This window comes from Lygodium microphyllum, chromosome 22 (assembly GCF_053477565.2).
Source record: "Lygodium microphyllum isolate KBCC chromosome 22, Lygodium_microphyllum_v1.1.10, whole genome shotgun sequence".
Classification (NCBI taxonomy): Eukaryota; Viridiplantae; Streptophyta; class Polypodiopsida; order Schizaeales; family Lygodiaceae; genus Lygodium; species Lygodium microphyllum.
The window spans coordinates 72,501-87,458 of record NC_141156.1 but is presented as its reverse complement, the minus strand read 5'-3'; the positions used below and the strand labels follow the sequence as shown (position 1 = coordinate 87,458).

The 14,958-nt window shown below is 40.2% G+C and overlaps 1 non-coding gene across 1 annotated transcript; it reads right to left on the bottom strand.

Annotated features, from left to right (window-relative positions):
* Positions 1-14,680: 14,680 nt before the first annotated feature.
* On the bottom strand, positions 14,681-14,799 carry LOC148016809 (5S ribosomal RNA). Its single transcript, XR_015687998.1, has one exon. It is a non-coding gene; the product is annotated as a 5S ribosomal RNA (ribosomal RNA).
* Positions 14,800-14,958: the final 159 nt, after the last annotated feature.

Here is a 14,958-nt window from a genome sequence, read left to right as displayed (position 1 = left end):
ATTTCATGTCATTGATGTAGTCAACCCATCATCTTGACAAGCCACCCATTGAGCTTGGTATTTCAAATCTCCCCCACTCAAGCTCAAACCAATGTTCTGTACTCCCATCATGCTTTGGAACATGTGCATCTTCTATACTTCCAATGACTTTGTTAAGATATCAACCACCCATTCATCTGTATTGACATACACCATGTCAATCTCTCTTGCAAGGAAGTTTTCTTGTACATAGTGATAATGTACTTCAATATGTTTAGTTCTTACATGAAACACTATATTGATTGCTACCTAGGTATTGCTCATGTTATCACAATACAATGTCACAAGCTCCTGTACTTTGTGTCCTAGATAAAAAAGAAGCTTGCGTAACCAAGGTATCTTACATGCATCCATTGCTAGTCATTTGTACTATACCTTTGTTCTAGACAAAGAAATTCTTGGCTGCTTCTTGATACTTCAGCTCACTATCCACTTCCAATGCTAGAAACATAGCCAGCCACTTGCGGACCTCTTACTGTATGTAGATCCAACCCAATTTGTGTCAATGTAACCAAACACTTTGATCTTTGCACCACGTGCATAAAACAAAAAATGATTTAATCATGGGGCCTTCACCTTATAGAGAGGCTACATAGCACGTGCGTTCAAGAGGTAATTAAGAAAACCCTCCATAAACATGCCTTTACCTAATAAAATGACCCCTCCTTCTTAAGAAACTTATGGATTTTTTTTGAAAGTGCAATAAAAATCCCCTCCTATAAATGTAAACCTGTAGCTTTCTCCAAGAAAATAATCCCTCCTATTGAACTCACATGCTATAGCTACATCTTTTGGGGTGAAGACCCAAGGATTTAATGTGCCCTCAACTTATCCAAATTATTTCCTAGACACATCCAAATGTAGCTTTTATGGCATTTGCATAAACTGTCTAAGTACACCAGCATCATGACACATTTATGTAGCAAAAAACAAACTTGCAATCTCTTTCTTATACATGGCTAGATCTTTCAATTCATCTCCCAAATCAGCTCTTAGCTTTGCATTCTTCTTCATTTGGGTGGTTATGGTCTTATAAGCCATCATACCATACTTCTATAACATGTCTAGCACATACTTCCTTTGAAGTAACCAAATACCCTACTTCATTCTTACTACTTCCATTACTAAGAAGTACATAAACTCACCTAGATCTTTCATGTCAAACTCAGCCCCAAGAACCTTCTTTAGGTTTTCTATCTACACTTTGTCTTCATTTGTAATGATCAGGTCATCAATATAAATCTTGACAATAACCAAATCAATGTTTGTTTTTTTTCCATACATAGAGTAATTAGCAATGATAATTACAAATATGTTGCTTTGCAAAAACCTTCTTATCCTATTTGTTAAAGCTTTAGGTGCTTGCTTTAGTCCATACAAAGCCTTTTTTAGCTTACATAAATAAGTTGAAAACTGTGGATGAGCATACCCTTTTAGCTGCTCCATATAGACTTCTTATTGTAGCTCTCCATTTAAGAAAGCATTCTTTGTATCCATCTAGTAAAGATCTCATCTCTTTGCAGTTGCTATTAGGGGCATGACAAATGAGTACTCATTTTTGTCAAAGACTTTGGTCAAACCCTTGGTAAAGGCCAAAAGCTATGTTTGATGCAAAGAGTCATGTTTTGAACAATCTCTTTTGTTGCTTAAGGTCTAAAAATCCATTTAATATGTCCGCAGCATAATGATGTGCGCATAATAGTTGTCAGCAACAACAAAGTCAAAGTTTGTGTATCTAATGTTGCTATGCAAAAATCTACTTGCTTAGCCCAAATCATCAATGGAGCAATTTTGTAGTTTGTTTTGAAGAACACTAATGAAGTGTAGTAGTGTTTGTTTTTTTGAATGTGCTCACGTCATCATCTACTTTGACAAACTGTTCAACTTGGATTTGTAAAATAAACTAGAAATTAGGGTAGTAAGCATGGGCAATAATGATGTTTGTGGCATGTTGCCATGGATGCAGGTATATTCTCCTATGCTTTAGTGAAGGAGGGGAAGTGAAGAGACGCATCATTTTAGATGTTGTTACAAAAGCAGTAGCCAAATATTTACTTGAGGGTTACCTTGGAGAGAAATAAATAACCCAATCATGGATCTAATTTTCAATCAATTGCTACAAGGGATGAGCAGCAATGTCAAGAACAAATCAAACAATATGCATAAAGAGCATGTGGTGAGTGCTAAAGGAGAATTGTGGCTAAAAGATCTTTTTAAGGTTGAAAATTATGATGAGACAAACCCAAGGTAGCAACATGCTAGGCAATTTGTGAGAGGAGTATATTTACAAGGCGTATCTCAACCAATAAGACAATTGCAATTAGATTTATTGTCAAGAAGAGGGCATTTAAGGAGTCCAAGTCCTAGTCCACCATCAAAACCAACCAATTCAAGCTATTTGGGATTATCATCAAAAGTGGGATCCTTATTGGGATCAAGAACACCACCAAGTCTAGAAACAATCCTAAGGATGGCAGCTGCAATGGCCAGGCAAAGTCTTTGAGTCAGGTTTAGAACCTTTTTAGGAGTTTTCAAAGAAGACCTTGATTGCTGCATAGCTTACTTTGAGCAAAGATGGCTAGCAAGGCAATTTGATGGAGCATACAATGACCAATTAAAGGGGCTCGGCTAGAAGCCACCTTGGAAGAAAATGCTACGGCATGGCTAAATAATTTTGCCACATGACATTCTTTGGATTACAATGTGCTAAAGACAACATTTTTAATTAGGTTTTGGAAGGAGAAGGCACCACATGAGGCTTTGGCAAAGTGGAAGGAGAAACAACAAAATAAGATGCTTGTTGAAGATTATGCATAAAAACTCAACAAGTTTTTAGAAAGGTTGACAATAGTAGAAACATCAACAAATGAGATGTTGGAAGGGCATGTTAGAAATGTATTAAAGAAGGAGTTAAGACAAGTAATGGCTGGCAAGAGTGGATGCTATGATTGAGTTAGCAAGATTGCTAAAAATGGCTACAAGAGCAAAGAATCACTTTGGAGTAGCCAATCCAAGGAAATTTTCAAAAGAAAGTAGAAAAAAGAAAAGAAAGAAGTCTAAGAACTTAAAATTAGATGACATTTTTGATGACTCAAATGGGAGTATAGATAATTAGGATTGAAAGGATTTTGATGAAGAAGATAGTTTGATTTCAAATAGTGGAGATGATTCAAATGATGAGGGAAATACCAAGCATTGTATCAAGCATGAGAAAAAGAATGACACAAATTCCAAAGACAAAGATAAAAGTGAAAAAAAAGATAAGATGCTATCTAAAAAACTAAAAGAGCTTGGGGTGAAAAAGGTATTATGAAAATAAATCGCTCAATGTGACATCTATGGCAAACCCCTTAAAACTAGAGATTGCTAGGATAATCTCAAAAATAGAGAAATGGGTTTTACACAAACTCAACACTAGATTGCAAACTCAATTATCATACTTCTAGAGAGACAAAATCAAAAAAGGTTTTCTAGTAGCTCATAATGACAACAGTCACAGTCAAACTGGAAACTCTCATTTTATCAAAGAAGATTTTCCAATCAAAGACAAAGTCCCTATAGTTGTCCTCAATTTAATGAATGGAAAAATAATAGATTACCATGGGGAAGCAATCTCAATCTGCAACAAATTTGGCAACAATTGTAGCAAGCTAGAGTTAGCAGAATTGGAGTTCATCAGGATGGTTTCTTTAGGAACAATAGGCATAGCAACCCCAATTCCCTACTCCTTCTACTAGTCAGATGGATAAAGAAAAACACCTGCAACAATTTTGATAAATGTGGTACTATCACAAGAAGAGGAAGATAAGGTGTCAAAGCTAGATTTCTCATTAGAGTGTGTTTGCTTAGAGTGTGAGCAAATAGATATGGATGTGATGGCAGTAATTAGATCAAAAGAAAAAATCAACCACTAATTGATTGGGAAGAGCAAAAGGATGTTTAGCAATAGGTCTCAAAAGCAATTTAAGTGGAGGAAACTAAAAAGTTTGACAAGAAACTCAAGCAAAAAGAGAGGAAAATGAAAGCATATATGTAGCCAAAAGGAAAGTCTAAAGCATTGTTTCAAAAGCTATTGTCAACTCCAATTAGTTTCACATTGGATCAGCTACTGTCCTTAATTTTGAAATTTAGGGACAAACTTTTTTTTTCAGCAACAAGGAAAATATCAACAAAACCAATTGCCAAGTAGCTAGAAAAGAATGGAGAAGTACATCAAGTCTTTGTAGACGGTGTGGATTTTACAATTTCAAAATAAAGGTGGAAGGGAATGCACATGTGTATCAAGATGTTTTTCTTGCTGAAAAATCTAATGTTAACATATCAACTAAGATCAAATTACCAAATATTAATAAGAAAAAGCTAAAGCAAGCACCATTTTTAGTGTAGATGGAAAATTATAGGAGAGTGCAACCTATCAAAATGCTAATAGCACACTCAAATTAAAGTGCAAGGAATGATGTTTCAGGTGAATTTTGTGTTCCTCAAAATGAAAGATAAAAAAATTTTGTATTCCATGCTGGTTGGTAGGCCACGCTCTAAAATAGCAAAGCTGAAGCAAGATTGGGGGAAAAATGAAATTGCCTTGAGGAAAGGGAAAAGGACTTAAAAGGTTCCAATGACAACAAAAGAGACACTTTCCAATGCAATAAAGCAAATGTTGGCTCAAACCTTAAAACTAGTAGAAGAAATTGGTGACAATGAGGAGGATTCATTTTTGCCAGCAAATCCATCGATTATTCGAGTCTTTGAGGTGGTTGTGATAGCAATTGCTGACAAATATGTTTTTAAAGATGGTACAATAGTCTTGAAGAAATAAAAGCAACTAGATAAGGTAATCCAAAAGCTAGAGAATCAGAGAAATCTAAAGGATGAGAAGGAGGATGATAATGGGGATGTTGAACCTAAGGAGGCAGTTGCCAGAGAAAAATCCTTGTATAGCAAGTTGCTAGACAGTATTTTCAGAGTGCAAGGGAATAATTTATAGGATTTAAACCTTGGAACTGCAAAAAATTGAGGTTTGTAAAAGTGAGTATCCATTTGACAAAGGATTTCAAGAAGCAATTGAAGCACTTTCTTTAGCAATATTTTGATGTGTTTGCATGGGATTACTAAAACTTGAAGGGGTTGGATCTTAGCATTTACAAACATCAAATTAATTTGAGAGAATATGCAAAACCAATCATGCAGCAAAGATACAGAATGAGTTGGAATGATAGCAATTAGGTTAAAAACCATTTGGACAAATTGCTAAAAGTAGGATTTATTGTGCCAATTGATCAAGTAGAATGGTTGTCACCAATTGTGGTAGTACCAAAAAAGAAAAGCAAGATTAGGTTATGTATTGATGATTGAAAATTGAATGCAACAAGAACCTTGGATCATATTTAATTACCCTTCATGGAATTAGTTCTTGATGATGTGGCTAGCCATGAGATGTACAATTTTCTTAATGAATTTTTATGGTATAATCAAATCTGGATGGCTGCAAAAGATGTGGCCAAAGCAGCATTGATAACAGAGCGAGGAGCATTTGCATACATTGTGATGAGCTTTGGTCTTAAGAATGGTCCCCCATCTTTCTCAAAAGTAGCCTTCAAGACATATGAATTGTATTTGATGGACTTTATGTAGATTTTTATGGATGATTTTTTTGTCATTAGGGGCAGAGACAAACATTCTAGAAAGTGGTTGGACAGGTGCAAAATGTTTAGAGTGACATTGAGTCCATATAGTTGTGCAACTTCAATTCAAAGGGAAAATCTGCTTGGACATATTATTTCAAAGCAAGAAAAATCAATAGATAAGGACACGATAAGTGCAATTCGAAAGGCTAAAGCTCCACGCAATGTTAAGAGAATCTCAGGGTAGCTGGTGAAGTGAGTGGTATAGTTGGTACTTGAGATACTTCACTATTGTGATAGTGCCTTTGAGACATTTGACAAAAAAACACATTTTGTTTGTGTGGAGTGATGCACATGAAAAGGATTTGTGGTTGCTAAAGAAAATGATAGTAGTGTCACCTATTTTGCAGCCTCCAAGCTGGAAACTACCATTTTATGTCTTTTTTTTATGCATCTAATAATACAATAGGAGAAATATTGATGCAAGATAAAGTGACAAGATGGTTCGAACCAATGTAATATGAAGCAAAATGTTGTAACCGATTAAAAGGATTCATATTGTGAGAGAGCAAAAAGCACTAGGGATGACATCTGCATTGGAAAAGTTGAGGCATTACTTTTTGGAGAATATAGTCATTTTTCACGTGGATCATTAGGCATTAGCTTTTTTGGTTAAGAATCCAAAAATGGAAGGTAGGCTGGCAAGGTGGATGTTATTGTTATGAGAACTTGACTACACAATAGTTCATAAATCAAGACATCAGCATGTAGTTGCAAAAAAACTATTTGAATAGATTGGAACATAGTGAGGAGTCACCTAGGGTGTCAAATAGCTTGCCAAATGTGGATTTGTTTCAAGGAATTGAAAGATCATTTGACAATTGGCTTGACCAAACGTTGCAATTTCTAATAGGAGTGCTACCATCAATAATGTCAGCGGATCAAAGGAAGAAGTTTGCATTGAGGAGTAGACCATTATGATTATAGCAGGTTCCTTGTACCAAAGTGGGGCAAATCAAATCATGAGAAGTTGTGTCCCAAAAAGACACATAGAGTCTTTTGTCTCTCTATTGGCATTGTTGTTGAGAAGAAGACCATATGGTTTATGAGCACATAGTATTGCCACTATCATCTTCTTTACATTAGCTTAACATTTTTTTATCACAGTTTGGGAAATGCTATGAAGGGCTACACAAAGGATAGTATCTTAGACACCTTTATGTGGTTAAGCTTGCTCCTACCATTGCATGTTTTGCTATGTTTCTTGCAATGATTTGTAATGTTTCCTTGTTTTGCTTTGGTATGTTTTCTTTTAATACTTGCAATATCATTGTATTGATTTAGTTCTTATGTTTTGTTTGCATAGATTAGATGTTTGCTTTTGGTATTAGTGGTTGGGGACTAGATTGATAGTTTAGTGTTATGTTTTTGCTTTGGTTGGGACATTGTTTTTTAAGTAGTGTAAGCTTTGTTTTGCTATAGTACAATTGTAAGCATTTACCCTAATCCTTTTTTACTTTTTGGTTAGCACAAGATTAGTGTATCATTGATTCAACTAGTGTTTTTTCTTGGTTTTGATTAGCACTAAACCTAGATTTGGTAGATGCTTTTTGCTTCATTCACTAGCCTATGGTGTTGGCTATCCCATAAGGTATGCAAGTAAAGCTATTGAGCAACAATCATTTCATAATACACATGATGGCAAGGATGGCTTCTTCCTACCCAAGAAATAAAGGGGTGCACATATTGGAGCAATGGGGAAGAACTTGGAGCCACCATACAATCATTCAAGGCTTGGACCCTACAAGAACCCCCACTAAAAGAAGTAAGCATAGGGTAACATAAAAGCTTGCAATCTTTGGGCTTGAGCTAGCAACAAAGAGTGCTAACTCTTTGCCTATAGGAGATCAGCAATAGGATTTTCAATCTACTCTTCTCAATCCCAATCCCCTGCTCAAATTTCTAAATCCCTTTGGGGGTAGGTTACCTACCTAAAGACCTTGCAACTTTGCAAATAAAGGCTCAAAACAAACTGTCAATATGCATGGATCTATTGATTTCTAGACCCAAAAAAAATCAAAGGGGCTAGGGCATAAACAAGGTCTTAACATCCTTCTTACCACTATTGATAAGCTGTCTAAGCAAGTGGAATTGTAGAAAGCCCAACCATGTGGGATATATTCAAGTTCCTGGGCTTCTAGATTCTGCTAGTGAGGAGAAACATTGAGCCTTATTTGTTTGCTTATTGAGAAACCCACTTGTCATTACTCGCAGGAACCCATTGAACTACTAGCCCATGATGTCAGTCCTTGTAGGACTCATGTCATGACACCAATAGAGCTTGTTTTGTTGATAACTAAATGGGCTATGTCATTTTCATATGGTAAAAATGCTTGACATGGGCATGTTGCACTACATTATTTGTATGTATACACAAAGTGCATAGTTTTGTTCTTGAAACCTTGTATTAGTTGTGCATTAATTTTTTTTTTCTTGTGCTTGAATCCCAAGCTTGCAAAAGCTCTAGGTTTTAGTCTTAATAGTGCTCAAGAGTGAGCAATACTTGTAAGCCTAAATGGTGGCTAGCCAAGGGAGACCATAGTGAGCATAGTGTGCACTACTTTGAAAGCAAAGTGTTGAGGCGCTTTGAAAACCTATGCTTGGAAAAAGAAAAGGCTGTAAGAGTTTCTAAAAATCATATCTCAAATACCTCTTAATACTATTGTGGGTCTTATCTACATTAACGTAAGAGATTATGCAAATAGTGTGTGACTGCAACCTAAAGGTTCATTACTTTGCGAGCTAGTGCACCCATTGGAATCCAAACCGTATCTTAAAAAATTTATGAAGATTAAATTATAGATTCACATTGTGGGCTTTTATACACCTTAGCACTAAAGCGTAGCGTTGGGCAAGCTATATTGTGCTTAGAGTGTAAGCTTTTGAGACAATAAGCTTCTAAGCTTAAGCTTGATTGAGTTGGGACAAGCAAAAGGTTTGCAAATACTAACATAGAGATCTTAGTAAGCCATAGCATTGATCTTTAGTGATCTTAGCTCATTAAGCTACTCCAATCCTTTGGACTTAAAGAAAAATCTTGCAAAAGCCTCAAAGTGCCTTAGATTCTCTTGCATAGGGATAGTGTTCCATCTGCTCTAACCTTGGGATCTTGCGCCTTAGCATCTATCCTTGAGTGCCTTGAGCTAGTTGAGCTTCATTGAACCTTAGCTAGTTAATTGCATGTTTGCATCTAGCTAGCCATAAAAGATACCTGGCTTTGCACATTGATCCCTAGCATTAGTATTGCATTATAATTCATTATATACTTTGTTTTTGCATACTCTTTTGAGATCACTTTTCTTGTGTTTCTTGTCTTTGATTTCTTGTAGCACAGGTAGAGTAGAGGATTATGCATTTGCATTAGGGCACTTTAGTGCATTAGTGTTTTTTACTTATAGTGGTTTGTAGGTGGAGCGAGTGTCCTACTAGGGGTTGGCATCCCTTAGTTAGTGGTATAAGACTTGCTCATTGAGCACCGCTTTAACTAGCTGCCAGACCGTGCCAAGTAGACTCCAAGATTTGCGCAAGACCTCCTTATTCAAGGCTTCTAAAACTTTGCCTAACCTTTCATTAATGCTCTCAAGGTTGCAAATACTGAATGGCTTGGGCTTTTCCAATTCAAGAGTTGCTTGAGACTGATGCAGCCTTGTGTTGGCCTCTTAGGAATGTCTTGGAAAGGGTGGTGTATTGCTAGTGTGGGTTATGATTGACACACTTAGACACAAGGGAACCATTATAGCATCCCCAATTTTGATTGGTTGAGTGTAAGCATATTTGCTTATATGACTTACTTTTTGCTAGAAAAAAAAACCAGAGTTAACCTTGTATGGAGGAAATTATAGCTTTTTTTTGTGCAAAGGTGAGCCTCAATTGCATTTACGCCATTATGCTGCCAAAACTTTTAACTTTTAGAAATTTCCACTCATTAATAGAGATGAAGGACTCAAAATCAAAGTGAACAATAACTAATCCAACCAAGTTAAGAGGACATCTACCTATATTGCATAAACTCATAAAGATTGCAAGATAGTGCACTAAGTGTTTGCATGTAGGCATACAAAAAGATTTTGCATGGGACTAGAAAAAGAGAACATGCATAGCACTCAAAATGTTATGCAAAACTTGCATTGCATTTGTATATCATAGCCAAAGGCTAATATACAAGGTAGTCTACATAGACTAATAGTAGGAAGCATATCCCTAAAAAACCATAAAAAAACAAAAAGACATAAAACTCAAAAATAATATAAAATTCAAAACTCCAAAAAGAAACACTTGTGTAGAGATTGATAATGTACTTAAAATTGGGAAGACATCTTAGGGCGCGCATCTCCATCATTGCTTCACAAGTTACCACTAGGGAAAGCAATACACACTCGGTGGGGTAGCTAGAGAGTACCTAGGAGTACTCTTTAACAAAGAATAAATTTGATACTTACTCCTTATCTGGGAGCTATAAATATCTAAACATAAAATTGAACCCAGTAAATGGGGACTAGGGAAAGAAAATGGGAAATCCACTTGAAAATCCTAGCACCAAATTGAACTTTGATACCAAACTTTGGTCTGAGATAGTGAGAAAATATGGCACAAAGTTTTTTAAGAAACTCTTAAGGGTGGCTGATGGTTATAATATTGACAAATACAAAGTGCCATTTATTGAGATGCCTAAGGTGAGCTTCAAAAAGAACTCATATCAATGAAATATGACCTAGATATGTAATCAACAAGTAGTCGTTTTATATATATGTTTCTGATGAGTTATAAGCCAAGCCAACGGTGTCAATAATGGCAAGAGACCAAGGAGATTTCATTATAAATCCAACACCAAAGAAAGCTTCTGACAACACAAACAATGAAGCAAGACCATCCAACCAGCCTACAAACTTAGGTATGCCAAATTGTGAGAAATGCGGGATCTAGAGCATGGCAAAACCGGAAGCTATGGAGGATGAAATGAGAAGTGTGGACTCATGATGGAGAAGACAAGGACACTGTTTGTTACACAAGTGAATTAGGTTCCAAGCTTGAGACTTGGACTCATAAACACAATCTTGTGTATGTGGACAATGACATTGACACTTCACTGAAAAGAAAAGAGTACTATCTTTGCATTAAGAAAGGAAGCAAGTACAATGCTTTATAGGAAAGTAGGAAACTGCAGTAGGCACCATTGTGCATATGGGATAAGTTAGCCTGCATATCCTTGACCCTGAGATTCCATACAAAGAGGCTGTTTGAGTGTGATTGCTGATTCTCAACACAAATGACCCTTACATTGAGCAAACAAGTTTTGATGTAAATCCTGGTGAGGAAGGAAGTGTGAGATAGGATGTGAGTTCTGAGTGATGGCACAAAAAACAATAAGTGAGGTAAAGGTATTTAAGATCTTTTGAGATGATAGTTTTTAAGAAGTCTTTAGAGACTCCAATGATCATTACTTTGCAATGACTAGGATGCCCCACCTAAATTTTCTGATGACTTTCACCAGAGATCAACTTGGAGTAGGAACTAAGATCATAGATTCTTTTAAAAACTAGTATAAAAAACTTGAGTGGACTAGGATCTGTGACCCAACATGGAAGGGAGGACCTTTTCTCAACTTTGGCAATCCATCCACTAAAACTAGACCAAGAGATAGGGCTTATATCAAGGAAACCAAAGCTCCCACTTTTTTTTACTATGAACCAAGCATGTACAAAAGTACCATAGTCTGATAGCCAATGTTTCCTTGGGGTATGCCTCTGCCACACAACCATAGGATGGGGACTATTCCGCTAGGAATAGACAGCACCAACAAAACTGTTGAAAAAAGGTAGTTTGGGCTAAAAATGCCAAATGAAGCTGAGCATGTATTGGATGGTGTCTAAAGACAAAACAAAGATGATATGGATCACAGATGAAGACCTGAAGACTAGCTGTGGGTTCATCGCAGATTCTGGCAAAAACGTGCTATTTTCTAACTAGTCGGACTTTATTTTGTACACACCTTTGCAATCATCGGATCCAAGAAATGTAAGAGGTCCAAACTAATGGTCTCAACCCACTAAAGCCAATGAGCTTATTACATGAACTTTTTGAGCACTCTGGCTAGGTCAAATTTAGCCTAGATCAAATTTTGTTGAGAGCTTCACTAGTTTTGGCCACCCAAAATGTAGACAAGGCCATAAAAGTGAGAAAAAAGGCTCTTGGGATGATTTTTGGCACATCATTCTTCACTCTCCACTCTAGAGATTGAGAAAGAGAAGAGATTCTCAAGCCTACAAGCTTTTGTCTATGGCTCTTGTCATCATCATCTCCACCAAACCCACCTCTACTACTCTATGTATGAGCACATAGCTCTTCCATTCTATCAATGAAACATATGTTTCTCTCCTCTATTCTCTTTGTATCATCTTCTACAAGCTTGTGGTGATTGAGCAAGTCTCTCCCTAAGCTCCTATGCATGCATGACCATGTGTAGCCAAGCTCCCTCTATGCTTGCGCTTGCGTAGGTGTTGCCCATAGCTTGTGAGGTGTGTGTGAAGCTTCCGTCTTGCTTTCAAGTGTGTGTATGTGTGCAAGGGATTGAGAGAGATGAGTGAGCTTGCTTGCTTTTGTTGAATGGAGTGAATGTGTGGTTTAGCTTGTGTTGTGTGATTGAGTGAGAATAGGTCAAGTGGTAGACACTCGCATATGCATTTGCCGACCCATCGAATAGCTTCCATGCTAATTGTACGGGTTGTATCCTTGGATTGACAAGGGATGCAAATCCCTATTGGTTAAAAAGGATTGTGCTACTCATGCTATGCGTGAAGAGCCAGCCGTCTCTTCCATTGGCACCGCTGTTGGGGAAAAGACTCAAGTGTTTGAGTGCATGAGGAGCCACCACTATCATCTTTTCCATTAGCTAGATACGTATCATGGTATGGGATACACGGGGCTATGGGTGTGACGAAGGGTAGACAAGAAGACTCAAAAACCTTAGCGGTGAGCTTGCTCCCAAATCCTGGCTAAAAACATCTTGTTTACGCTTTCTCTTACATGTGTTCATGCTTTCATGCTCACGCTTTTATGATTTCCTAGATTAGCATTAGCATTAGTTTAGTTAGCGTATGTGTAGTTAGCATTTCTTGGTTTTGTGAACTACTAACCCTTAGTGTAAGCATAGCGGTGGTGAAGTAGACTAGCTAGCAAATTTTGTGTTAGTCTTTTTGCCATTAGTATTATCACTAATGTTTTTCTTTTTTATGCTTATGGTATGCATGAGATGGTAAGCTAACAAATAGCATGTCCACTGCTTACTTGAGTAGCCGATGCTTGTATAAGATCATGCATGAAATGGGTATGCTTTATCAAGGCATGACCCAAGTTTAGTGCAAAGCAAGAAGAAAGATCTGGTGCCTTGAGCAAGGTGGAAAACCATTTCTAAGAGCTCCTATTAGTGCTAAAAAAACAAGCCTTGAAGACCATCGGGGGAAGCTTCATAGCACGGGGACAACTACCTTCATCTTCACCTACCTTATCAAGAAGGTAAGCAAGCAAAGCTTTAAGCTTAGCTAAGGTGCAGAGACCAAGCGGCAGAGGAACGCTTTTTGCAGGCTCACATATCAACAATCCATTGTCAATATGTGACTATTCTGACCAAGAAAAAAATCTTTTTTCCACACCACCCCACCCCACCTCGAAAAACCCGCTGCATCCACACCACCCCACCCCGCGTCACGGCACACCCCACCGCACCCCCCTGGATGCGGCGCATCCCCCCCGCACCCCACCTCGAAAAACCCCGCTCCCTCCACAGCACCCCGCCACGCCTCCGAAAACCCCGCTCGACCCACCCCACCCCGCGTCACCCGCCACGACACGGCGCACCCCCCCACGACGCCCCCCCCGCACCACACCTTGAAAAACCCCGCTCCCTCCACGCCACACCACAAATGCCTCCGAAAACCCCGCTCGACCCACCCCACCCCGCGTCACCCCCTCACGACACGGCGCACCCCCCCACCCCACCGCACCCCCCCACGACGCCCCGCCCGCACCCCACCTCGAAAAACCCCGCTCCCTCCACGCCACCCCGCCACGCCTCCGAAAACCCCGCTCGACCCACCCCACCCCGCGTCACCCCCCCACGACGCCCCCGCGCACCCCACCTCGGAAAACCCGCTGCATCCACACCACCCCACCCCACCTCGAAAAACCCGCTGCATCCACACCACCCCACCCCGCGTCACGGCACACCCCACCGCACCCCCCCTCGACGCGGCGCATCCCCCCCGCACCCCACCTCGAAAAACCCCGCTCCATCCACACGACCCCGCCACGCCTTCGAAAACCCCGCTCGACCCACCCCACCCCGCGTCACCCCCCCACGACACGGCACACCCCTCCACCCCACCGCACCCCCCGACGACGCGGCGCATCCCCCGCGCACCCCACCTCCAAAAACCCCGCTCGACCCACGGCACGTCACCTCACCCCCCCACGACATGGCACACCCTCCCTCCTAAGAAATCCCGCTCCGCAATGACATGGCACACACACCCCACTGCACACGACCCCCTCCCGCGACATGGAACCTTCCACCCCCCGACGGACCTCCTCAAGAAACCCCCCCACGACATGGCACCCCCCCGCGACATGGCACACCCTCCCTCCTCAGAAATCCCCGCTCCAACAACCCGCCCGCGCAACATGGCACTCCCTCCCTCCTCCGAAAACCCCGCTCCACCGAACCCCCCCACAACATGGCACACCCTCCGCTCCCAAAATACCTCGCATCTTGAGGAGGGGGTATCACGTGAGAGCGAGGCAGAGGGAGGGGCCAGGCACGACGTACGCAAAGACAATCGCGACGAGGAGAGGAGGCGCCGCGTCATGGCAAGGTGAGGGGGTTTCCTACCACGATGTCAGCGTTGGAGAGTCGAGACGTGATCCGAGGGGATTTCCATGCCACGGTCTCGAAACAAGCATGCAAAAGGGTGCAGCACCAGGACTTCCCGGGAGGTCACCCATCCCAGTACTGTTCTGGCCCAAGCGCGCTTAACTGCGGAGTTCTGATGGGATCCGGTGTATTAGCGCTGGTGTGACCGCACCGCAAACACAAAGGAATTCCAAAGAGCTCTTGTATACTTGGAAAGTGGCACGAGAGAGCTCAAGAGCGAGGCATGGTGGCATGCCATGCCGCTCATGCCACGGAGGACGCGACTAAACGCGAACCCTAAACCCCGCGCACATGGAGGCGACGCGCATAAGA